Source organism: Macrotis lagotis, chromosome 5, assembly GCF_037893015.1.
Source record: "Macrotis lagotis isolate mMagLag1 chromosome 5, bilby.v1.9.chrom.fasta, whole genome shotgun sequence".
Classification (NCBI taxonomy): domain Eukaryota; kingdom Metazoa; phylum Chordata; class Mammalia; order Peramelemorphia; family Peramelidae; genus Macrotis; species Macrotis lagotis.
In genome coordinates, this window is record NC_133662.1 from 155,533,550 (window position 1) to 155,560,924 (window position 27,375).

General features: G+C 34.0%; 1 protein-coding gene across 15 annotated transcripts in view; it reads right to left on the reverse strand.

The window, feature by feature from the left end:
- The window catches only part of HIVEP2 (HIVEP zinc finger 2), a 392,429-nt gene that overhangs the window by 61,985 nt on the left and 303,069 nt on the right, over nt 1-27,375 (reverse strand). For all 15 annotated transcript variants that reach the window (XM_074187727.1, XM_074187726.1, XM_074187722.1 and 12 more), the window contains one exon: nt 26,466-26,641. The gene's annotated coding sequence lies outside the window, so the exon portion shown is untranslated. The remainder of the gene's footprint in view (nt 1-26,465; nt 26,642-27,375) is intronic.

Sequence of the window (27,375 nt, forward strand, 5' to 3'; positions counted from 1 at the left end):
TTTAGAATTGATTATCTAATAATAAAAGACAATTCCATAGACTTTATGTGTGTATGTATATACATGTATACACCCTCTTATTACTGGAATGTGTTTTTGTTATATTTGTAGAATATTGAATGCTATAATAATTGTTCTTGCTATTAATGATGACAAAAATATTAGTATTTTGTACAGAACTCATTTTTCAGATTATTATAGAGAAAACAGTCATTCAGGTACTAAATTCATCTTCTAGGATGTCATATCACTTGTCCATGACATCACATGGATGCCATCTGAATGACATTAAAAGAATGATATGAATGTGAATCTTGTTAGCCATGAAGAAGATTGACACTATCAGTGGGCTAAGACATTGAAAAACATGGAATGAAAGAATATCCTCTCAGATAGCCACTGAAATTGCTGAAATTCAAGGCTTTCTCCCCCCTTTTTGAAGTACTAAGAATTAACAAGTTACTTCCTGAACATTAGTGAGTAGTTTGCTCAAGGGAAAATTTAAAAATTAACTTATTATCAGAAAAAATGGAAAAGAGAATTTTTTTCATGAAGTGCTATCAGGGACTTCCCCACAGTATCAAAATTCTACTCAGCATCAGCTGCATGTATCTGTCATGCAACTTGAAACTTTAATTAAAACCTAAATTGATGCTGGGGGATCAGGGACCTTATTAGGAAGTTAAGTTCAAAAGAGAGGGAATCTCTTAGCAAAGGTCCATCCAAAAGGTAAAAGATTTCCTCTTTTTTGAACTTAACTTGCTAATAAGTTCCCTGATCCTCCTTGCATAGACAATGATCTGCTATACTTCAAAATCAAAGATAATAATACTGACCCACCACTGACTGAGAAGATATTCTGTACTACTCTTTTTTCTTATTCATTTCCATTACTCCTGTGTAGTTAGTGGTTTATATCTTACAGATGACTGACAGAGGTGAGAAGTATCATATTTGACCATAGACCTCATCCATAATGTCACCAAAATGATAACAATTTCACCACTTAAGCTCTATTCTCTAATAAAGCAAGAAAACAGAAGACATGGTGTGCCTATAACTACCAAGGAAGAAAGAATAATTTCAGACACAAATTTGGATTTGGAGAATATTTACAAGTAGTTTAACTATCACTTCAATAAGAATTCCCTTAACAACATCCCTGACATCCAGCCTTTACTTGAAAGGATGTCCGGCCCCATTTGAAAACCTCCAAAAAAAACAATAACCACTGCTTCCCTAGACAGTTCACTTTGTTTTAACAACTCTTAATTACTGGTAAGTTTTTATTTTTTTTATGACCCTCTATTTGGATCTGACCACGCATAAGATGTATTTTACATATGATTTTATCAGATGCCTCATTTTACATATGAAGAAATTGTCAGGGAAGTGACATGATTTGGCCAAGGTCACACAGGTTTAAAGTGGCAGAACCAGGGTTTAAATCCAATGCCTCTGACTCCAAAACAATGGAAAGTTACCACCTTGTGTGTTAAAAGAATTCTCTATCCACCTTTCAGAACTGAATTATATTTTCATTAATATTATGTATCATTCAGGAACTGAAAGAAAATTGCCTAGCAAATAGTATCTTGATGGGCTAAAATCATCCAAGTTCTTGCAAAAATTGAAATACATATCTCTTTCCAAAACAATGTAATCCAATTGAACAAACATTAATTAAGTTTCTATTCTTGAAGTGCCTTTACTAAAATTCTATCCTGATGACTTACTGAGGTATGGAGGTAATCCCTTGTGTTCTCAAAGTTTACTGCCAGTGGATGTTAAATTCTAACATACTTTCAAAGAAAAAAAGTATGGACCTAGAAAGTGATGGAATATCTTATGTCAAAAGGACCAGCTTAGCTAAATTCAGATTAGCTCATCAAGCTTATGATATTTAGGAGTAGGGATTGGGGTAGGGGCACAATCCACAAAGACCATCTACTAAGTCACTGAATAGCTACAGCAGAGTTAAAAGTATTCATAGATGAATTATGATTCCTTTAATTCTAGCTGTAACCATGTACTAAGATAGTGAGCTAGGCCTTTGGGAATAAAAGATGCAAAGTCCTTATCTCAAGAAGCTCATATTCTAACAAATCACAATTGAATTAGATTACAAACTCTAAAATGGCAGAGATTTACCACTGTTGTCAGAAAGTAAAGAAGAATTAGGAAATTTCTTAACTTTTGGTTCATGTTAAAAAAAAACAAAACAAACCTAAGACCATGGCAACTTGGACCCATCACTTCCTGGCAAATAGAGGAGAAATGGAAGTGCTATTGAGAATATATTCTTGGACTCAAAGATTACTGTAGAAAGTGACTGAAGTCATGAAATTAAAAGACACATTCCTTGACAGTAAAGCTATTGCAAATTTGGACAGCATACTAAAAGGGATAAACATCACCTTGCTAATATATGTCTGTATAACCAAAGCTAAGTTTTTTTTTTTCTGTAGTGATGTGTGGCTGTGAAAGTTGGACTATAAAAAAAACTGCTGCAGCAGAATCACTGCTTTCAAACAGTGGTGGTAGAGAAGACTTTTGAGAGTACCTTGGACAGCAAGGAGATCAAATTAATCAGTACTTTAAAAAAATAATTTGGATTACTCATTGGAAGGACAAATACTGAAGTTGATGATTAAATAGTTTGGTCACATAATGAGAAGGCACATTGGGGAAAAGATTCCTGATTTGGGAAATATGGAAGGCAAAAGAAGAGGAAGGAAAGATGGATAGTTTTATAGAAATTAGAAACATGAGCTAGGGCAGAATTCAGGAAGCAGTGGAAGACAGAAGGGCCTTTGGGGCAGTAAGGTGGATAGAGCAATGGCCCTGGAGTCAGGAGGACCTGAGTTCAAACCTGGCCTCCAACATTTAATAATTGCCTAGCTAATGTGACCTTGGGCAAGTCACTTAATCCCATCGTCTTAAATAAATAAATAAATAAATAATGAAATTCTTCTATATTTAGGGAATTTACATTCTATCAGGTGAACCACCATGTATATTTGGTATATATTGACTATAGATACAAAATAAATTTGAGATAATTAGGGCACTAGCAGTTGAGGGGAGGGATCAGGAAAAGTCTCATATAGAAAGTAGTCCTTTAGCTGAATCTTAAAGAAAGTATGTATGCAGATAAATAGGGACTTCACACATATAGATATGGAAAATAGAGTGCCATATGTGAGGAATAACAAGAAATTCAGTTTGATCAGTTCACTTTAAAGTGAAGGAAAAGAGGCAATGAAACTGTAATATATGTTGGAGCTAGGTTGTAAAGAACTGGAAAAAAATGCGTTTTACTCTTAAGACAATAAACTGGAGTTTACTGGATAAGGACAATACATATTTGAGGAAAATACTTTCTTTATATTGGTTGAATTTTATATGTGTCTTATTGTATGTGACTTCTGGGTGGAGGATAGACTGAGTTAGGAAAAGACTTGAAGCAGGAAAACTAATTATGAGTCCATTACAATAGCCTGAGTAAGGGATAAAAGGGACTGAACCTAAGTGGACAATGAAAAGAGGATAAATAGGAGAATTGTTGTGGTAGAAACCTATGGTGATAGTGAGTGAAAATAAGGAGGGTATCATCTGGTATGAATCTAAACTTCTGCAAATTGCAGGAAGTTCAGAGAAAGAATAGGTAGTATACTATAACCAGAAAAGAAAAGGAAACTTTCAAGAATGAAAAGGGCAACTAGGTAGCACAGTGAATAGAGCATGGCAACCTCAGACAATAATTACTTAGCTGTGTGACCTTGGACAAGTCACTTGCCCCTTTGCCTTATTAAAAAAAGGAAAGAAAATTCTTGGAATTTAAATCAGGACAAATTCCAATGAGTTGATAATAGAGAAGATACATAAAGAGAATAATGTAGTTGACAGAAAGGAAGGAAATTTTTATTAAGCAATTATTGTGTATCAAGCACTATGCTAAACACTTCATAAATATTTCATATAATCCTCATAAAAATTTTGGAAAGATGATGCTATGACTATTCTCATGTTATATTTGAGGCAAACAGAGGTTCAATGAATTGTTCAGGAGCATACAACTATCAAAAATAGGCTGTGAATTCAGATCGTTTTTACTCACTGTCCAATCCTATCCATTGTGCTTCTTAACTGCCTTTACTCATCAAGGCAATAATAGTTTAGCCACAAGAATTGTTCCATGAGAGAATCAATATATTCTACAACAAAGATGAGTATGCCTTGAAGAGGTGGGTCAGTTCTGTAGCAAGAAGCTTGTATCTTCCACTGGTACATACATAAAGCCAAATTAAAAGAAAATTGAGTGGAAATCCTACAAAGGATTTATGAGACAACTTAGATAAGAGTCAGAATGAGAAGTGAACTGTTAGACTTCAGAGGCTAGAAGTAAAAGCAATGGGAGCCATTTACAAATAGAGAATGGGATGCCTGGGAAGGTAAGTAAGACATACCCTTTGGAAGACTTTAAGCAAAAGCTGAATGATTTCTTATTGTTTATGGTGTAAAGGGAATTCTGTTTTAGGTACAAGTTGGATGAGGTTTCATCAGCTTATGTGATGAAACTACAGATTCACTGAAGTGCTGAACTATGTTAAACAGATGAAAGCCAGATCATATAACTGAAGGTACCTCCCTACCTCCATTACCCTCCTTAGGGAAAAAAGAAAATTGGTTTCCATAAAATGGGGATGCATGGTAACTAAAATCATAGTAAGAGATAGCTTAGATACTATTAGTAAATCTCAGAGTGCTAAAATTACTTAGAAATATGAGTGCTGAACTGTTGTCAATGATATGTGAGGAATCATAGGGAATATGAAAAGTACAATTCTACTAGAAATGCGCACATTCTGTCCTGAATTTCCAAAGGAGAAAAGTGTATAGTCTGATGAGCTTGTTAATTCTTGCTAAAAATAATATAATGAATTATAACAAGATCTGATTGTGAAGATAGAAAGGGGAAAAAATCCATGACTAAGAAATCATTATGGAATCATTAAGAATAAGTACCATCAAGATAACTTTATTTATTCTTTTAATGGAGATGTTTAGTTAAAAATATGAGGGCAAAAATATGCACATTAAGTATATCTAGGTTTCAGGGAGAGCTCTCTCAAAGATGATCCAGAGATCCTTGGGCCCCACCAGCTAGAGGTCTCCAAAGATGGGACAACTATTTGTGGAGGATATTATAAAGAAATTCTTGATTAGAGCAAGAGTTAAAGTCGATGATTTCAAAGGTCTCTTCCAACTCAACGATCTGTTATCATTTTATCATAATTTTGTAATCTTTGTTGATGATGGTTGTCCTTCACCTAAAGAGCACAATAGTAAGACTAGCTAAAAGTTGCACAGTGCTTCACAATTACCAAGCTACTTTCTTGATCCTCCCATCAACTATGCCATACAGACAGGATGGATAGTATTCTTTTAATTTTGATGCATTACAAGGACACTAATGGCAAAAATAGGACTAGAACTTAGGCATCCTGATTCCTAGCCCAAAGTTGTACCTTTTCCCACATTTTCACTACATTCTTAAAGAGTGATCTAAGTTTGTTTCCTTGAATTACTTTGAAATTTACATCTCCTACAGAGCCAAACAAACAACTTTATGTTTCTTATATCCATTTATAAAACACTTCCTCTACAAAATTGGGTTAAATCTTTCTATTAACTATGTTATTTATTTCCTATTTTAAAGATTTAAAAAATTTTTTCATTTATTAAAAATTCAAAAACCTTTATGACAAAAACCGTTTTCCTCTTTGCTTACAATTTAAAGATTAAATTATAATCAGGACAGTATGGTATATTTGAACAACTAAAAATGGCTTAGAAGAATATATCAAAATGAATAGTCTTCTTTATATTAAACCCAGGGAAAACAGACTGTAGTTGGAATTCTATGTGTAGCATTATTACAGTAAATTTAAGGACACTATTCAACATTACATTATCTGCTATAGAATGACAATCATTACTGACATTTATTAAACACATCTGCTATTCTAGGTGCAGATATTAGCTTAATATAATGTCACCCAGTTTCTACATTTGATTTATGTTCCTCAAAGATAATAAATCTCACATATCAAAACTCTCAGACTTTAGTTTTCACTGTGAAATATGCCCAATATTTTGAAAAATAGGTTTTCATTGTGATACATGCCCCAAATCTTGAAAAATAAGTGATGTACAATTGAACAAAATACACCAATGCGCAGACAAATGTTGTTAAGATAATGTATTACCTATTTAAAAAGAAAAGTAGCTACTTAATGGTAGAGGACTCAAATTCAAATCCTTAGAGTTTCCTTACCCTTTTGTTAACTGAAGCAAAATGAAATCTCTAGTCTAAAAGATCTTAAACTGGGATATCCCATCCACCAAGAAACTGACAGATACATTTTTAGGAGTTCTGTGAACTTAGGTGGGGAGAAATACATTTTTAGTTTGAATAATCTCTAACTGAAATGAGCTTTTTCTTTCATTATGAATATAGGCAGCAAACTTTGTTTTTTTCCAAAAGGTAGTTTAGCATCCCTGCTCTGATAGGATAGTGATGGTTCAGAAGAGTGCTGTGGATAAGGGACAGAAGAGTCCTAACAGCTTTCATATCTGTGGCAAGCAGCACTAAACACTTATTCAAATGAGTCATGGATCTGGGAGACCCTGACCTTTAGGCCTTGGACCTAGGGAAGGTGCTACTTGGGAGGGGAATAAGACAAGACAATGCCTGAGAAACGTTCACTGAAAATATCCCAGAGTAGGGGCGAGGGTGAGAGAAGGAAGTAGCTCCTTAGTTAAACTATTATTTCTGGCTAGTTTCTATATTACTGAAAAAAATGAAAGTTCTATCAAAATATTAATATAATTCTTTCTTTAAGTGTACAGTCTCTTAAAGTCAACATTTTACAATCTTGTACTTTATCTTACATTTTGAATTTTGGTGTCATTGTGCCTTACACTAGTTAGTGCTCTGGGTAGAATAGAGAAATCGCAGAAATTTGGATGGTCCACTTTGAAATGTGTGGACTACTAACAATCATCATGATAATAATGTAATTATAACTAAAAATTTTTTAGAACTTTTACTATGTATGAGGCATTACTATGTATAAGTCTAAGTACTTAATTATCATCTCATTAGATCCTCACAACAACTCTGAAAAATAGATGCTGTTATGATCCATATGTTTCATTTGAGGTAGACTGAGAGTTGCGACTTTCCAGGGACCATGCTGCTAGTAAATGTCCAAGATCAAATTTGAATTCGGGTCTTCTTAGCGCTATTCAAATATCAAAAATTGTTGAGTGTCTCTTGAATATAGGGACTGAAGTTGTCATTTTTTTCATTTCTGTGATACAAACACTTTGTAAGTACTTCAGTATTTCTACTGTTATTTGTTAAACGTGGCCCCAAAAGACTGAGGTCATTTTGTATTTTTCTTTGCTTATGGGTCACCATGACTCTGTTGATGGTCAATTAACCCTAGTGAGGCTGTTACTTGAACAACAATCTGTCACTGGAACTTTATTTCAGGTTGGGAAGATCTACCAGAGAATGCAGCCTAATGGCAGAGCCTTTGAGTCATTCAGTCATTTAAGCAATGAGTAATTAGTAAGCAGAATGTTAGGCATTGTGCTAAGCTCAGGAGATACAAATTATTCCTGCCCTCAGAGAGTTCACATTCTAATAAAGGAGCTATGGAGAAAATATGCAAACAACTGAGTAATACAAAAGTGTAAATTGAGGTTAATTTCAGAGGAAAGGCATCAGCAGGAAGATGATTGACGAAATGCTGGGGAAACTGAACAGCAGTATTATAGATACTGAGCATAAATCAATAGCTTACACCATTTACTAATATAAGGTCAAAATTGGTATATGACATAGATATAAAGGGAACCAGGAAAGACTTCTTGCAGAAGGTGGAATCTGAGCTGTCCTAAAGGAAACCAGAGATTCTAAAAAGGTAGAAGGAAGGAAGATGAGCATTTCCTGCCTGGAGCACTAAGAATCTCCTTCAGATCAAAAGGAGATTTCTGAGTAAGGCTTTTGTAGAGAGCCATACACAGAACAGGTACTTAATGCTTTATTAAATCTGAATCATTCAGTAAACACAGTTCATATCAAATTGAAATGACTTTGGGGGCGGCTAGGTAGCACAGTGGATAGAGCACCAGCCCTGGAATCAGGAGTACCTGAGTTCAAATCCAGCCTCAGATATTTAATAATTAGGGCCTTGGGCAAGCCACTTAACCCCATTGCCTTTCAAAAAAAAAGAGATGGATGAAATGACTTTGTATAATATAGACCTAGTATTCAGACCTCAGATAAAGCAGGTAGAATAAACAGTATGAGGTTTCACAGAAGAATTTGCTAAATTAAAAATCAGAAGAGATAACTGAATTCAAATTCCATTTTTTATGCTTATGAGTGAAGTGAATGAAAGCAATCATAATCTAATTGGGTTCACATCTTCATTCGTAAAAGGGGATAACTATTTCCATACTGCCTAACACATAGAGTAATAATGAAGATCAAATAAGAAATTGTGTGAGGTGCTTTATAAATCTTAAATATCGATATGTAGGTGTATACATATATGTATGTACATATGTATGTATGTATGTATGTATGTATTCATCAATGGCATCAAATGTGCAGCAGACAAAGCTGTCCTGGCTCTTCTCAAGCCACATGTCAAGTACATAGACTGAAAACAGCAAAATCATCATCTAGCATACAAAGCTAGTCATATCCAAGCACTATATAAACATCTAGATGAAAACAAAATCAATCCACCCAGATGTTTTAACTACATGATGCCAGATTTTTTTTGCAGAGCCTTGTAGAAATAGCTGATGTGGGAAGAAAATCCTGTTTGATTATATATAGGCAAGACAGCTGAATAATATACTATATTTTTTAACTTCCCATCAGAATGTTTAGGCATCATGGAAACAAAACTTAACTCTGTACTTAGTCTGTGAAATACAACAGGAAGAATGTCAGTCAACCTTTGTAGGAACATGTGCACAATCACAGTAACTTAAATTTATACAGCCCTTAAAGATTGCAAAGTCCATTACATATATTATCTCCTTTGGTCATCACAATAACTTTGTGAAGTAGGTGCCACTATTATTCTACATTTTACAGATGAGAAAACTGGGACCGAGGGTAATTTCAGAAGAAAGGCATCAACTAGAAAAGGACTGAGGAATTGTTGGAGAAAATGGAAAGCAGTTGGTGGAAATGAGCACAGATCAATATTTTACATCATTTACCAACATAAAGTCAAAATGGATACTTGATATAGATATAGAGTACTGGAAAAGACTTCTTGTAAAAGGTGGAATCTGAGTTGTCCTGAAGAAAAGCAGGGATTCTAAAAAAAGTGAAAGTGGGGGGGAGAGCATTGCAGGCCCAGTGGACCTGTAAATAGTAATAGTAATTAGTAATAGTAATAATAATAGTAATTGGTAATGGTAATGGTAATAGTAATTAATAGTAATTGTAATAGTAGTAGTGGTAGTAGTAATCATAGTAGTAGTAGCAGGAGCAGCAGCAGAAGAAGAAAAAGAAGAAGAAGAAGAAGAAGAAGAAGAAGAAGAAGAAGAAGAAGAAGAAGAAGAAGAAGGAAGAAGAAGAAGAAGAAATCTATTAGGTTTTCAAAGCGTTTAAATGCTATTTCAGTTGATCCACACACAATAACTCTATGGGGTAGGTGATTATATCTTTATTTCATACATAAGGAAATGCTTATACATACGGACAGCTTATACTCAGCAAGGTTAAAAGAATTTCCTAGGGTCATTATTAAGTGTCTGAGGCCAGATTTGAATTCAAGTACTCCTGACTCCAGGGCTGGTACTCTATTCACTGAGCCACCTAGCTGCCACCCCAGGTTCACACTGCTATTAAGTGACTGAAGAGGAATTGAACCCAGGTCTTCCTGACTTCAAATTCAGATTTTTATCGATCACATTTTCTCTACTTGCATACATTAAAAAGTATATTATCTAAGTGTCATCTTTGAATAGGACCAACTATATGCATATTCTTTAATTGTCTATGGCTCAGTAAAAATACCCATTTGAATATAGATAATGAGCAAGCTGCCATTTTTTTAATGGAAGGAGACTGAAGCCATGTAGTAATCAAACATACAGCTGCATTAGACAATTTTTAAAATCATCTAATAACCAGAGAGAGAGACATACACAGATCTCTTATCCATTATATTTTATAAGTCCTTGATCCCTTCTTGTTAAATTTAGAATTCACTGTTCGAGTAAAGGGTTTAAAAACTGAGAGCTGTAAAAATTAACACAACTAACTCCAGGGCCTCTGAAAAAAGCACCAGATAATAAAGCATTAGGCAGAGAGTAGAATAATAGAAAAAAAAAGACTTACCCAAAACTAAAGCAAGAAAAGGGAGAGGAGGTGATGATTGAATCTATTTGCAGTCTAGTTTATTTTGGAAGTTCTTCTTTATGTTCCATTGGAAGGCACAGTCCCGTTGCGCTGCTACAGCTGAGATTAAGTTAGGTTTTCCATCAAAACCTCTCCCTTGGTTGCTTTAATATCTAGGTGGTTTCAATTTCAATTTAAATACCGGACAAATTGGCTGAGATTTATTTTAAACAAAAAAGATGCTTAAATTCACTGAGAAAATTTCCAATTTTTGAAAAAGGATTAGTAGTTCATGCAAAACTTAATTTTCATTTTTTCTGCCTTGATAGAAAGACAGATTCTCTCTTTTTTTCTACCTATCTTCCTTCTGACACCTAATTCTCTCCTTCTTTGCCCTCCTTCTGTTCTCGTTCTCTCTCTCTCTCTCTCTCTCTCTCTCTCTCTCTCTCTCTCTCTCTCTCTCTCTCTCTCTTTCTCTCTCTCCTGTCTCCTGTCTCTTCACTCTTTCAATCTTCCAGTTTCTCATATATGTAAGCCTATAAGGAACCACATTTTTCACTGCAAGTTAGGTTGTCCTTACATTACAATCTTTAAGTCTTGTCTTCAATATTCTCATATTGAGAAATAAGTACAAGTCAGTCAGTTAACTATCAGTCTAAGAATTCCTAGTAATTCTATTAAAAGGTGATAAAACCCTTTACAGTTTAGTGTTTCACACAAGGGATGTTTGCTTTATACTACGTATTCTTAAATGGATTTATTTCTCCTATTTTAATAAGTACATGTTAAAAAGGAAATGACATGAGTTTCTCAGGTGAAATAATTACAGTGGTTCAGGCAAGCTACATCACCAGTGAAAGAAAAAAAGCAAAAAAGGCTATTCTATATTTCATAGATACAAAAACCCCCACAAAAATTGGATAAGAAATTGTCTGAGTTTTTCAATGTTGAAAGCAACATTTTAACAAAAGGTAACCACTCAGTAAACAAAGGACAATGAGTCTCCCTAAAACAGGAAAGACACAGGCACCTGTTATTCAACAAGAGCCCTTTTTCAGAGTATTTCTTTTTTCTGATGATGATAGCAAACATCAAGATGAAGAGAGCAGAAAAGCCATGAGAGAATTATAGTGTAGCAAAATTATTCAATCACTGCAACTGACTCCCTTTCCACTACATAAAGGGAAGGCAGAAATTGTATTCCCTCTGAGAGAATACTACCTACTTATTGACTGAGTAGCAGGGAAGGGAAGGGATGGCAAAGGAGAAGATAGAGAGGAAAGGTTCGCTTCCAAGCAAACCATGGAGGTAGCGTTTCTTCACAAAGTCTGACATGCTTAAGAAAAGAGAAAATTTTCTGCTTCCATGTCATTGAGTATTTAAATTATATCCTAATGCCCTTTATTCGGACACTCCTTGATTCCTTTTGTGTTGTTCAAGAAAATTCACCTCTTACTTGAGAGTCAGAATTATATTTCCCCCACCAAATTATAGAAGTTTGCTAGTTAGCTAGTTTGGAAGATCTTCAAGAAGACTACTTAAGGCAGACTAGGATGGGGCATGAAAACAACAAATAGTTACTTTATCCAACTTATGCCTGAAATTTTAATTATTCAAGGTTTATATACTAAAATTATATCATCTAACTGGTCAAGTTTGAGTATGCTGTTACCTTGAATATCCATAAGCATGTAGACACAGAATGGATGAAGCTCCTTTAATATGCTAGTTGGAATATATCAGTATGATTTTATATGACTAATCCAATTTCATGTTATTTATCAATACAAGAAGGATAACATGAAGGATATTATACTCTACTAATAATTCCTAAATTGTTTGAAGAGTATGAATTGACTTAGTCAAATCATATTTAATAAACTAGTATATGTGAATAGAGCTGAAGAAGACAGCTAATTGTTTGTACCATGCTATTCACACTGAAAAGTTATAAAGTTATTATTCAAGCCAATTGTATTTTGCACTTAGACAATAATAAGTGATGCACTTGAATAACTTTTTGAAGGTCCTCACATTCTCAATTAATCTGTAGAACCCCTCTATTTCTGTCTAGGGCAACCCCATCCTTTCAAATCACTCAGGTTTACAATCTTAGTCCTCCCTCTTCCTCACTACATAATACTTAATCTTTCATTAAATTTGCTCTGCCTCACTGATCTCTGATCTGACCTTTTTGTTCTCTTCACCAATACTGCCAGTACTCAACTTCTGGTCCTTGACTATGATAGCTTCCTAATGGGTCCCCCTGGTTCAAGTCTCTCCCCACACTACTACTCTTCTCCTTCGCTGTCAAAAATGATAGTCCCAAAGTGCTGGTCAAACCTGTTAAACCCCTGGTCAATAAACTCTGGGGTCTCCCTCTTACCTCTAGGATCAAATATAATCTTCTCAACTTTGTAATTGTCAAAGCCCTTCATAACCTACCTTTCCAAGTTCTCTGTTATCAGCTAAAGTGTCTTTCTTATTGACCTTTTTACATGGTAGTCCCATTTCCTGTCTTTGAACAGCTATCTCCCAAGTATGAAAGCCATTCCCCCCCCACCTTGTCCTCAAAAAATTCTTCACCTTCAATGTTCAGATCAAATGCCACCTCCAGGTCTTTCTTAATTGCCATCCTGTCCCATAAATGATACTTCTCCCTTACAAACAGATTACAATGTGCATGATGTATGATAAAATGAAAACTCCTTGAAGATAGAACTATTTCATTTGACTTTGTAGTCATAGAACTTTATATATTGCTTGTCATCTTATAGCACTTAAAAAGTGCTTTATGATGGAATGAATAATAAAATATTTTGAGTTTCAATCTATGGTTCAATATTTTCAACAATTCCAATTCAATAAACATTTGTTACATTTTTATATTTCTATTAGAGCAAGATGAAAGGAAGGCATTGAAGGAGAGAAAAAAAATTAAATTTAAAAATTAATCAACAAACATTTATTAGACACTATACTAGGTTCTGAGAATACAAAGAAAAATATGAAATGGTCTTTGACCCTCAGAAGCTATAGGGGGAAACAATATACACTACTATGGGTATATGCAAAAATAAATACAATTTTGGTAGGGAGGCACGAGTAGCTATGGAGAGCAGGGAAGCCTCATGCAGAAGGTATTACTTGAACTGGACTTTGAAGGAAATAAGGTAACCTAAGAGGCCCAGATGAAAAGAATGCATCCAAGCTAGGTGGTGCAGTAGATAAAGCATCAGCCCTGGAGTCAGGAATACCTGAGTTCAAATTTGGTCTCAGACACTTAATAATTACCTGGTTGTGTGACCTTGGGCAAGTTATTTAACCCCATTGCCTTGCAAAAACAAAAAAGAATGCATCCCAGGCATATTCAAAGGCAAAGAGAGGAATGCATGGTGCTAAGATTATAGGCTACTATTGATTACTAAGAGATAAGTATTATAACTGCCTATTCTTTACCTTTCTGGTTAAAATTAACCCATGGACCCAGATATTCTACAAGGATATTTTTGTCTACCATTACAGACCACATAATCTGATGTTAAAACTGGAGAGAGAGAGAGAGAGAGAGAGAGAGATGGTACATAGATAGATATGATGTTAAGGTTAACTAGTTCAAGAATATTCTATAATATAGTGGAGAACAAGACTTAAACCCTGGCTAAGTAATTTAGCTCTCTTGGCCTCAGTTTTCTCATTTAAAAAATGAGGAAGATGGTACAGATAACTTATTAAGTCAATATATAAAATGGGCATATTAGCACCATATCACAAGGTGATTGTGAAGATCAAATGAATTATTGTATACAGAGTACTTTTTAAATTTCAAAATGATTGGTATGATTATTAATTTCTCTCCCAAATGAATAACACCTGTCTGTCTGCCCTTCATGAGTTGTTTTATCCTGAATAAATTTCATAAAATATCTATTTATACTAATGGCCATCAAGTTATATATGTCTCCACATGGTTAATCTTGTTAGAAAATTGTATTCATGAGAACAAAGTCATATTTGAACTAGTTTAATATATTCTGTTCTGTGATCTTAATGACCATAGGATAAGAAAAAATGGGCTGGATTCACAGTGAAAGAACTTTAGTTCAAATACTAACTCTGACACTTAGTTACTATGTAGGAGTAAGCTAATTTGGATAGGTCACTTCATCTATCAGTTTTCTCATCTAGCAAATGAGTTGGGCTAATCTAGATGGCCTCTGAAGCTCCTACCAATAGTAAATTTATGCACAGTTGATGTCATTATGGATAGAAAGCTATGGTCTGGAGACAGGAAGACCTGAATTCAAAACCTACTTTACACCCTTTCTAGGTGTGTGACCCTGAGCAAAACAATTTAATGTCTATCTGCCTCTGTTTCTTCAACTGCCAAATGAGAATGAGAATAATAGCACCTATCTCACAGAGTTATTGTAAGGATCAAATCTGATAATATTTGTAAAGCACTTAGCATAGTGTCTGACACATAATAGTGGCTTAATAATTTTTTGTTTCTTTCCTTTTCCTTTTCCCTTTCCTATAAGTACACTTCAAATCCCAGTTAACTGTTTTGCAAAAGAATGCCACATTGACCATGGCTAGGGAAACAATTGTAGGAGCATAGCAAGATCAATGTAAATGCATCATTCTTTATTGAAAATACAATTCAAAGTGTATGTCTGATTATAAGTAAATGAGCAATATAATTCATTCATTCATCAAACATTTATTGTTTAGTCAATATGATTTACTGTTTCAGGTAAATCAGAGAAGAAGGGAAAAGAGGTTCAAGGAATTTGCAAGAACAGTCTTTGCTTGAAAGACTTGTCATGGGAAATAAGACCCATATGCAGAAGCAGATAGAAGACAAATCAGGACATGGAAAAAAAGACGCAAAAAGTATAATGTATTATTAGATAAGTGAGAAATCCTTTCCATCCAATCTTTGTTTCCAGAGAAACAAGGATACATTTGGAATGATTCAGAATTTCTTAAAAAAACACATAAGACAGATTTCAAAAATAATAAACTTTTTTTGGGGAGTCAGGGAATTTAAAGCCGTGAGAGACCTGTTAATGTTCTAATCCATCCCTTTCATTCTACAGATGAAGAAATTGAAGTCTTGAGAAACAGTGAATTGGCCCAAATCACAAAAGTAAAGAGTTTGAGAGAAGATTTGAACCAAAGTCCTTCTCTGAATCCAGATTCAAAACTCTGTCCACTATTCATACTGTCTTTCAACTTCCTCTACAATCAGGAGTACTTTTCTAATTAAAATGACTATGGTGAGGATACTTTCAAAGAAATTACCTTCTGAATAGCATATGGCACACTCCTTGCATACCAAATGCCTTGAGATTTTGTGCTTCAGTTTATAGTCTCCTGTTAATATACAAAGTAACAGTCTCAAAAGTTGTAATAAGTTTCACTGTGATGACAGGTTTCTTTTACACTTATCACAGCATTAGAAGTAAGAATTAGATAAGTCATTTTTATTCAGTAAATCACACACAGTAGTTACTAAAATCAGCTAGAGCATCTTTTCAAGGATAATAATCAGATAGCCAGCCTTATCACTTACTATGCTGACTACTATTACCCTGAATTCTTAATAATACAAAATGAAAAAGGGTCCTGTTACTTAAATACATCTATTATATTTTTCTAAAACAAGGGAGGGAGGGAGGAAAGTAGAAAGGAGTGAAGGAAAGAAGAAAGGATCATTTATTAAATGTTTATTGTGTGTGAAGCTGTAGAAAAATAAATACAAAGAACAAAGGACCATTTATTAAATGCTTATCATGTGCTAAGCTATAGAGATACAAAACACATAAAATTTGCCTTTACACTATCAATTCAGGCTTGACAAGTAGGTAGCAGAGTGGATAAATCCCTAGAAGTTGAGTCAATTATGCTAGAAGGGGAATCTTGGCTCTGACACTTCTTAGCTCTGTGTCTTTGGCTAAGGAACTTAACATCTTTCTGACTTAGTTTTCTCAATTGGTAAAAGAAAAAAAAAAGACATCTAATTGTATCTATCTCATTTGTATTTATCTCATTGTAAGGATTCAATGAGATAGTATCTATGGAGTCACAGCATAAAGATTGATACAGAGTAAGCACTTTATAAATTCTTATTCTGTTCACTTCCTCCTTGGAAACAGCCATTTAAGTAGCAATATTTTAAAATATTCTCATCTAATATAATCACCTTCTTGAGAAAGTCACAAATGCTCCACCAACTAAGCTCTCAAAGGCTCCACCAAGGAGAATACATTGTAAAATGCTATATCAAGGTGATGGCAGATAGCCTGCTAAGATACAGGTTCATTTATGTCTGGCCTATATTTTCAAGGATGCATTAATTAGAATATGACTAAATAAGACCAAATTTTATGCTACTCATTCATTTCCTAATGTTGTTTCCTTTTACAATTTTTAAAATAAATAATTAGTGAGGCTGGTTATCATTTCCTATTTACCTTGAGAAACCAAGTAATCCCATTATAATGTAATGTAAGGATAAGGACAGCCTTAGCTTTGAAAGCTTTCTCTGTTACGGTGAGAAAGAGGCACAGTTCTTCACTTAGACACCAAAGAAAGAGGACTTAACTAAGTAAAACCAATATTGTGAAACGTATTACAACAACATCTTGATAGAGTAAATAAATAGATTCAGTCTTGAATTTGTCTCACACGTACATGGACCAGTCATGTAAATTCTAGGGACCTTATTTTCCTCATATATAAAATAGACAAGGCATCATTAACTTACAACAGATAGAAATCTTAGATGTTCCAACATCGGTGCAGGTTATGTTACAGAGTCAAGATTTAGATCCAGTTTTTCTGTCTCCAAATCTACAATCTTTTCACTGTCCCATTCCCACATACATACCTCACAAGCTAATATTAATAGGATAAAAGTTTTTAAAGTCAGAAAGGACCTCAGCTCATCAACCTCAACTTCCTCATTCAAGGAAAAAGTACTGTGTGATAGCCCTCCCTTACTCTGAAGTTGTGGTCTTCTATGAGAATGAAGGCCAAAAACTAACAACTGTATAGTAAGAAAACTCTTTAGAAAGTAATCCTTACTATTATTTTTTGAATTTCATCCAAATGATGGATTACTCCTCCTTGGCATATTTCCAGTTTGTATAAAATTATTCTTTCTAGTCTACGAGAGATCTCTACACTAAAAATCAGCATGTGATACTCAATCATCTAAGTTTCTTCTTTTACTTAGAAAAGGATAGTCATAGGAATGAGGCAACTTCAGTTGATCCTTTCAACATTTTCTCCCTCAAACTTTTCACCAAAGTTCCCACTAGATATCAAAAGTAACTAATGGAAGTGTTACCTCTCTTCTGTCTCCTGCCTACCTTCTGGTAGAGGTGCTAATGAGCAATAAAACAGCTCCAAGACTGTCAGCAGAGATAAGAAAACAAGTGTAGAGTTGGAATTAATTAATAACTATAAAAACAACCTCTAAAGAGTTAGAGATTGAATGTAACTTTTTTAAAAAGCTTTGCATTTTCAAAAAGTATTTTCCTCAGACCATCTTTATACAGTAGATAATATAAATACTCCTATTTCCAGTTTACTGGTAAAGAAATTAAGCTTTAGAAGAAATAAGTGCCATGTCTCAGGTCACACACAGTCAATAAGTACGAGCATTGGACACAAACTGAGTTTTTTCCCTCACTCCTAGTAGTCCAAGGCTCTTTCTCCTATATCACAAGGACTTCCTAAAAACAAATTGAAATTTGACTGCACTAATAGAAAAACAGAAACAACATTAAAATTAGCTGCCAACCGTCAATCAACTTTTGCATCTTCAAAAATAATTTGTGGAACACCTCCTATGTGAAGGGCTAAGAGGCAAAATACTAAAGGCATAAGGGAATTACTTGTCTTCAAAATATTTGCAAAGTAGATAGGCAAGATACTGTTAAACATAAAAAGATAAGTAGCAATTCAATTATTCATCTCATTGGCAGGGAAAAGTAGCACAGATACAAATAGCTGATAATTCCCATTGCAATTTGTGATTTACATTTTGCAAGAAGGTCATTTCATTCATTTGCACATTTGGTGAATATTTTTGATTATCCACTAGGTAGGTGTCAGGTGCTACTGAAGAGTAAGGAAGGGTACAGAGATAAAGAATACATAATTACCATGGAGAAATAATGTACAAAAAATATCAACAAATAAATGTTCAGTTAGGACTCCAATGCAGAATCATGCTACTCACCTCCTAATATAAAAGTGATGAATTCAATATGCAAAAGATATTTTTTTTAAATTATGAACACTGTGAAGCTTATGTTGGATTGAGCCTATTTGCAAGGTATTTTTTAATTGAAGGGCAATAAGAAAAGAGAATATACACACACAGTAGAATGAATTATAGACAATCATAATAGCTTTGAACGTTACATAGTAATTAATTATACACTTTAAAAGAATGGCAAGCTGTATAAAATGAAAGTGAAAACTTTGATGTACAATTTTCTTCTGTTCTATAAGGAAATGACCATTTTATTTGGTTTCTAGCCTGTGGGGGATCTCTACACCTGCATGTGGCACTCAAATAAAAGAAAATAAAATGTGATGTTCTTAAGATTGATATGTATGGGGGTGGCTAGGTGGCACAGTGAATAGAGTGCCAGCCTTGGAGTCAGGAGTACCTGGGTTCAAATCTGACCTCAGACAATTAATAATTACCTAGCCGCGTAGCCTTGGGCAAGCCACTTAACACTATTGCCTTGAAAAATCTAAAAAAAAAAAAACATTTAGGGGCGGCTAGGTGGTATAGTGGATAAAGCACCGGCTCTGGAGTCAGGAGTACCTGGGTTCAAATCCGGTCTCAGACATTTAATAATTACCTAGCTGTGTGTCCTTGGGCAAGCCACTTAACCCTGTTTGCCTTGCAAAAAAAAAAAAAAAAAAGATTGATATGTATGAGTTCAAAGAAGGGAAAGAACACTTCCAGTGAATCAAGAATTTCAACAGATGAAAAGAAGAGATAATTTTTTGGGGGGGGAGGGTTCTCACTAGGGATCACCAAAAGCAAAGTATAGAAAGTTAGAAAAAACTTGCATACAAAAATCAATAATCCATTTTTACCTAAAAAATAGATTATCTGTAGGGGAGTAATAGAAGATAAAGCTGTAAAGGTAGATTGAGGTAAGATTTATCTTAATGTTTAATTTGAGTAAATATAAAACCGACTTTGCTCTCCCTGAGTACACAACATATTTAATTTGTCTTCATGCCAATTCATCCTGATTAATATGTCATGCAGAAAGAGAACTGTGCCATACAGGCTTGACCTGTGGGAAGACAAGTCAATTCTGTATTTTCATGCCCATAATCCATTAGAGTACAAGTTAGGTTCCTGAAAAAGGAAGTATAAGTAATAGCATATAGGTTAAATATATATCTTCCAAAGGAATGATTTTTGTAATGGAGGAGAGGCAGGAGGTTGAATAAGGATAATTCTTTCCTAGAAGTAACCCTTAACAGCTCTTTTAATGAATTAGACATTACAACTTGGAACAGGAAAAGTGAGAGAGCCAGTCTTAGAGACACAAGAACTTGGGTTTAAATTGAACCCTTGAAATATACTATGTTACCTTAGATAAAATAATTTAACCTTTTTTCATCTTGGTTGACAAGTATTAAACCAAAGTGGAAGAAATAGTTCCATGGCCAGAGACATCCCTACAGAGATGAACTAGGAGTTGCAGACCAAGACAGGGGAAAATTGTCTGTATACTAAATAGTGTATTTATAAATAAAGAATCTGAGAGGAATATTTTTTGCTCTGTCCTTTAGTCTTCTAATAAGATGGGCAGTGGGATTGAGTGTACTGATGATATGTAAGGACTGAGGTTGATGCAATCTCACATTGCAAGAAGGTCATTTCATTCATTTGCAGATTTAGAGAATATTTTTGCATATAGGCACTATACTAAGCTAACTTTGAGCTAAAAATATTATAGAAGGGATCATAGATGTTTGAATTGGACCTTGAATGATGGGTAGTATTTCTGCTAAGGGAAATGAATTTAAGAACACTAAACATCTTTATGATCTGATTTGAGATATATCCATCTACCTTTCCCAATCCCTACATATAATTCTGAGCTTCAGATAACCTTGTTTCTTTATAGGGCTACTGGAATGGTTTGACATTTCCTTTTCCAGTTCATTTTGCTATTGAGGAACTGGAATAAACAGGGTTAAGTGACTTGACTAGATCACACAGCTACTAAGTGTCTGAGTCCAGATTTGAACTCAGGAAGATGAGTCTTTCTGACTTCAGGCCTGGCATTGAAAGGCAAAACTGTGGAAGGGATTCCCCAGTTGTTTCCTCACCAAGTCAAACTCCTTTCTCAGAAATATTTTAAATCAACTCAATTAATAATAATAACACTTACTGCAAGAAAACTCAAAGTCTTCATTTATAAAGAGCTCCCAAGTCATACACTTCTTCATTTTCCATCTGGCTTCACTTCTTTGGATGAGTTCCATTATACCCCCCTGTGAAGATCACCTTCTTTTCCTCCCATTTTTGTTTGTTGCCTTCTTCCATTATATTGTAAGTTCCTTGAGAGCAGTTTCTTGTGTCCCTAGTGTTTATTTGGAACATGGTAGGTGCTTAATAAGTATTTATTGACTGATTGTATGATTTCTCAGCAACCAAACTCTCCCACATTCAATCTATTTACACCTCACCCAATTCCAACTAATCTTTCCATGCAGAGTTCTAACAATGCCATTTCTTTGCTAACAAAAACAAAAGCACCCCAAAATCTTTTAATCTATCCCATGATCTAGCAAAAAATTACAAACTCCTCAGTCTGGTATTAAGGCATTTCATGATCTAGCTCAATTCTACATTTCCATCTTAAACCCTCTCGACTATATGCTCCTATGTAATATATGCTTCATCAACCTGGAACTTGTCATTACCCAGCACAATTCAAATTTTCTTTTCTCTCTGGTTTTGACTACATTTTTATCTCCACTTAGAATGCTCTTCAACTAATTTCCCTTACTAGAAATACTAGTCATCACTCAAGGTCCAATTCAAATCTATTATTCCTTCTACAATATTTTCAGCTCAAGGTTAGTTCTAAAAGTCTTAAAAGATACTTGACTAATGACTGAAGAAACTGTTATTTCAGTAATTTGTACACCTTTCAGTGATGTCAACTGCAAACTCTTCTTATTACTAAACAGTTTTAGTAAGTTGAGGTGGCTTAAAAATATTTATCATTTTAGTATCTAAGTCTCACGATATCAACACAATTCTTTCATACACTTTTCCTATTTGGACTTATATCATAGGTGCATGTGTACATGTCTTACTGTCCTACTTAAAATGCTTCTTGAAGCCAAAGATTGGTTCAATTATTTTTATATGCCCCATATTAATTAGCACAATGCTCTCCTTCCATAGTCATAAAGGAGATACTTATAAAGTATTTTTAATAATTTCCATCAAATGAATGAATGTCTATGGTAATGAATCATTTAGAGTCAAATAGCAATAAATCAAAAGCTATTTTACTGAATCTTTAACTGTGGATGATATTACTTGGCTACTAAAATAGTATTGGATTCTAAGATACTACTTTTTCACAGAAGTAGAGAGGTACATAGATAGAGAGGCATCCTTGAAATCAGAAAGTCCTGTCCCTGCCAGGAATAGTGTGACTGTGTGACCTTGACCAGTTACTTAAATACTCAGTGCTCTAGAAAGCTTTTTAAGACTAGAAGTGACAGAGAGGGTATTGACCTTGTTTGATAGAGAGATTGTCCTCATTTGGTAGTTTCCACTGTGAGTGAAATCTCAAATTCAATTCCTATTTCTATTACAACAGTATGGTAGGTGGTTAGCAAACTAGCCCAGGTTTAAATAAAATCAAGAGTTAATTCTATTTCACTACTGTTGATCTTATTGCTATATAAAATTGCACCCCAGTAAAAAGTTTGGGAGGTGGAGGAAGGTTGGCATTTTGTTATAGCAGCTTCCACAATTATATTGCTTTAAGCCAGGGCAGAATAGGTTACCTAACAGGCTATTTTTTTTTGAAAAATCACTTATTAAGAGCAGTTTAACTTACCTACTTCTAGCAAAATTGTAAAATGAAGATTTATTACTGGGTGAGTAATTTTTTACTTTTAATAGGAAAAGAGGCATAATACTATAATCCTCTTTCACCTAATCCCACCAAAACAATAATTCTCTGATGAGAAGACAATAATTGTCTTTGTGGCTAGATCTGGTAAGTGGTTTTCTATGGTTATCTTGGTTAGACTTCCCTGAAGGATTTGCAAGTCTTGTTTTGTTTTGCTATGCTTTCTTTGTTTTGTTTTTAAAAGACAACTGCCACTCCAAATTAATAAAGAGAAAAGCAGACCAAAACAATTGAGATTTTTACCCCACACCCATCTAACTGAAAAAGTTGGAAAAAAAAGAAAAAGAGTTAGATTGTTGTTTTTTGCCCTTCATTCTCAAAGAAGACCATGACATCAAGGAGGTGATGACCTGACAAGCAAATGAATAGGATTTGAGTGAGGATATGCTGTGCTAAGTCACCAGCCTCACATTCTCTTCTGGAGCCACAACTGGAGATGGCCCTGGATTTGGGGCAATCAGGTTTAAGTGAGTTGCCCAAGGTTACAGAGCTATTTACACCACAACTGGAGGGGATGTGTAAAAGCAAATTGACTAATACAATTCCAAACTAGGAATTGTTCCAATCATTGTGGAAAACAATTTGAAATTATGCTTGAAAAAGTGATATATATATATATATATATATCACTTTTTCAAGCATAATTTCAAATATATATATATATATATATATATATATATATATATATATATATCCTTTGAAACAAAGGTCTCATTGTTTTCCATCTACCTCAAGGAGATCAAGGAATCAAGGATAGAAAGTTGTCATATTTATCAAAATATCTACAACAGTGATTTTTAAAGTAGCAAAGAAGTAGAAATGAATATAAATAAAATAAAACAGTAAAGTAATATGATCATCAATTTGTGGTTAGTTAAACAAACTAATATGTGAATGCAATGGAGTATTACTGTCTTGTAAGAATAATGAATATAGAGAAGCATGAGAAGATATATATATATATATATATATATATATATATATATATATAATATGATGCAGGATGAAATAAACAGAAATAGCTAACAAATATATAAAATGATTACAACATCAATGGAAAGAATAAGATCACAAAACTAAATGCCTCATGATTATTTTTTAAGTTCCTAAAGTTCATTGGCACTAGAAATTCCAATTGAGAAAGTTTCTCTATTAAAACAAGATAAGAGTTCCTATCTAACTTATTGTCTGAATTTCCTAGCCTCAAAGAATTTAGTGCTTTGCCAGAAGTCACAAAATCAGAATTTTGCAAAGATAAGAGATTTAGCAAAGGCCACCTCTGTGTTCACTACACCAAGCTACCTACCTCTCAGAATTATGTAATTATAATGCTCCAACTTGGTCCTGGGGAAGGTCTCCCTCTCGAAGTGGGGAACTCATATTGGGAACTTTGAATATGTAATATTGGATCTCATATAAGTTCTTGTGTTGCTTAGCTTGCCATTTTGCTTTACCTTTCTTTCCTTTTTTATTATTTACTACAAAGGCTGACTTACTAAATATGAGAAGAGAATGAAGGGGAGGAGATGGAATGGGAGGGAAAGAAAAAGGAAAGAAGGGAAAGGAAGAAACCAAGGAATGTTTTCAGAAATGGGGGATATTCAAAATAAAACCTTTTTTTCCTTCTTCCTCCTTCCTTGCCCTCTTCCTTAATTCACTCCTTTCTCTCCTTCTTCCTTCGTTTCTTCCATCCCTCCCCTCCCCTGCCCTCTCCTCTCCTCTCCTTCCTATTCCAGAAAATGTACAGATATACATTTCAGTCCCCAGATCTAATAAAGAATTTAAAATAAGTATGGCATAACCTTGCCTCCCACCCTCAGGGGGCACTGTGGAGTCAGCAATAAAGACTGGAAAGAGAACTAGGTCAAATTTTATGGGATATAAGGAAGAATCATCTAAGACTTACCCCTCTTTATTCTGACTTTTTTCCCTCTTTTTTTGGCAGACAAAGAAACAAGCAATAGTTTCTCTTCTGTAATGGTCATGTTGAAAGAAATTAATCTCTCTTTTCTAACTGGTAAAGGAGCATATAGAAGTAGGTCTCTCTTCCTCACCCCCACTATTTCTTATTAACACATACCTAAAAACATGGGACAAGTAGGGATTTGTGATCTAACTCCATCTTATTTGCAGAAATGCTACTGTGCTTAGAATTTGAGGTTATTGCTGATATCTAAAAAGTATTTTGCATACCTTAAAGTACTATATAAATTTTAACTATTATCATTACCATAAGTATTAAGAATTACATGTTCAATTTATAGAAGTCTTTCTACAAATATTATTATTTTCTATTATGTTTACAATCTATCAAATACTTCAATGACTTCATTGATGTGAGGACACCCTGTAATGGTCCAGACCACAAACCATCCATGCCTTCTTTTCCTCTGTTACTCTTGTCCATCTCCTCTAATTCCTCTACAAAGAAGTCACTCAGTATTCTGAGGATCTTCTTCTAGGTTTCTTAAGTATTCAGCAAATGCAACACATGGACTGCCTATCGTTCAGTTCTCACTATCAATTCAAAACCAACTCATCATCTTTTCCAGTCATTCATCTCTGATTGAATTATTTACTCTGTTTTTGATGTTCATTTTGTCATCAGTAATATACTGCAGTTAATTTACACATATAAAACATATCTTCATTACTTTTTGGGTCACCAATGAATTTTATTCTTCAGATATTGTAATATTCCATGATTCAAAGCTATATAGGATCACAAGAAAAATACTGGTGTTAAAAAGATGGATTTTCTATTTGAGGAAGTATCTTTAAATCATTCAAAATGCTGCACAGTTTTCCAAATGCAATCCAGATTGATCACTTATTTATATACAATTTAGGGCACAGTTCATTTGCTATCTACAGTGTCTGCCTAAGATATGATGAATCAGCTTAATAAGTCTATCTATCCATATTATATAGTCTGACAATAAAACATTCTTCATCTGTTTGAATTTTTCTATATCAGTTGTTAGGTCAAAACATTTTTGAACTGGTATGGATCTCGTTTAAGGAGATCTGTAGTAGTCTAGAGCCTGATGTAATCAGGACAATGTCTTCTGCAAACAGGAGTATCCGGAGAATTTCATCCATCTGGATTATGTACTAAATATCCTTCACAAAAACATAAAACACTTTTGAAAACTATCATCAAAATTGCCTTTTATTGCATCTAACAAGAGAGACACCATGATGGATGAAAGTCTTTAAAGATGATTTTTTTCTACTAGAACATATATTTTTTAAGAATATATAATAATAGTCTTTTATTTTTCTGATTGTTTCAGTAAATTATGTGAGTGTGCATATGTAGTTGGTTGCAGAAAATTATTTGCAAAAATCTTCCTTTATCTTCTTATATTTTCATCATGGAAGACCTTGATACAAGGATAGGTTATCTCCCTAAAGATTTTATGAAAATAATAAATAAGCATATAAGTTGGTTTTTATTTGTCTTCTTGATTCTTGATTCTTTTTTTGAAGTGGAAAGCATAAAAATCATATTTTCATGGATTGAAATGGAAAGACTGCCCAAGCGTTGCATTCACACTCACAGATCATAAAGAGATATCAAATTAGGTCTAAGGCACATTTGGATACCTTCTCTATGGAGGATTTGTGAGAGAAACATGGACAAGAATCAGTCAAGATGAGAAGGCATGAAGGGACTGCAATCTTCATTAATTCCCATAGTGTGAAATGTCCATAAAAATTAATAAACAAATCCATTGAAGAACTAAAATACTGAATACTGCCCACAATTATTTTCAAATATTTAGTACATATTCTCTTTCAGATACCTTGAAAATAAGTCCCTTAATGCCTTCAAAATTGTGTTGCCTCCAGCAAGGATTTCCTCTGTATGTATTTGGTCTGGTCCAGCTGTTTTTCTCCATCTTCATCTTTTTGGTGCCATTTCCATTTCCTCATAGTACATCAGGGACTGAGATGCTAGAGTTCAAATGTGGTGGTTCCACTGTCATCAATGAAAAAAAAAGTTTGTTATAGAAATTCAGAGAGATCTTTTCCATTTTTCATCTGTTTGTTCTTCTCCTTCCAGTTTTAAATTATTTTTATAGTTTTATTCATAGCTTTTAAAATTATTTTTTTATTTTGAACATAACAAATGCCAAATAGAATGCATGTTACTACATATGAAGTAGAACAGAGGATTTTACATAAAACTTCAGGTCTCAGTTATGTATAGCAATCATGTGAGAACTTTTTTTCAGGGGATAGTTGCACAGTGGATAGTGTACCAGCCCTGGAGTCAGGAGGACCTGAGTTCAAATTCGACCTCAGACACTTAATAATGTCCTAGCTGTGTGACCTTGTGCAAGTCACTTAACTCCATTGTCTTGCCAAAAAAATCCCTTTTTCCCAAACTTTAGTGTTTTTTAATGGATTTATAGTTTAATCATTAAATACTGTTTCCTATTTATTAAGGGAAATTTAGTCTAATGAACTATTACTTATATAATTTAAACAATTCTGCTGACTGGGAATGATAGTCAAGTACATACAGGAATCTGGTCCTAGTCCTCTGTTTAAAATATTTCTGGTAAAAAACACTTCTAACATAATATGTAACTTATATAGTTATATATAACTACTAAGGTACTTAGATAATACTTTTTTAATGTAATATGTAACTAAATAGCTCTTCATAACTACTATATATATATATATATATATATATAAAGACTGACT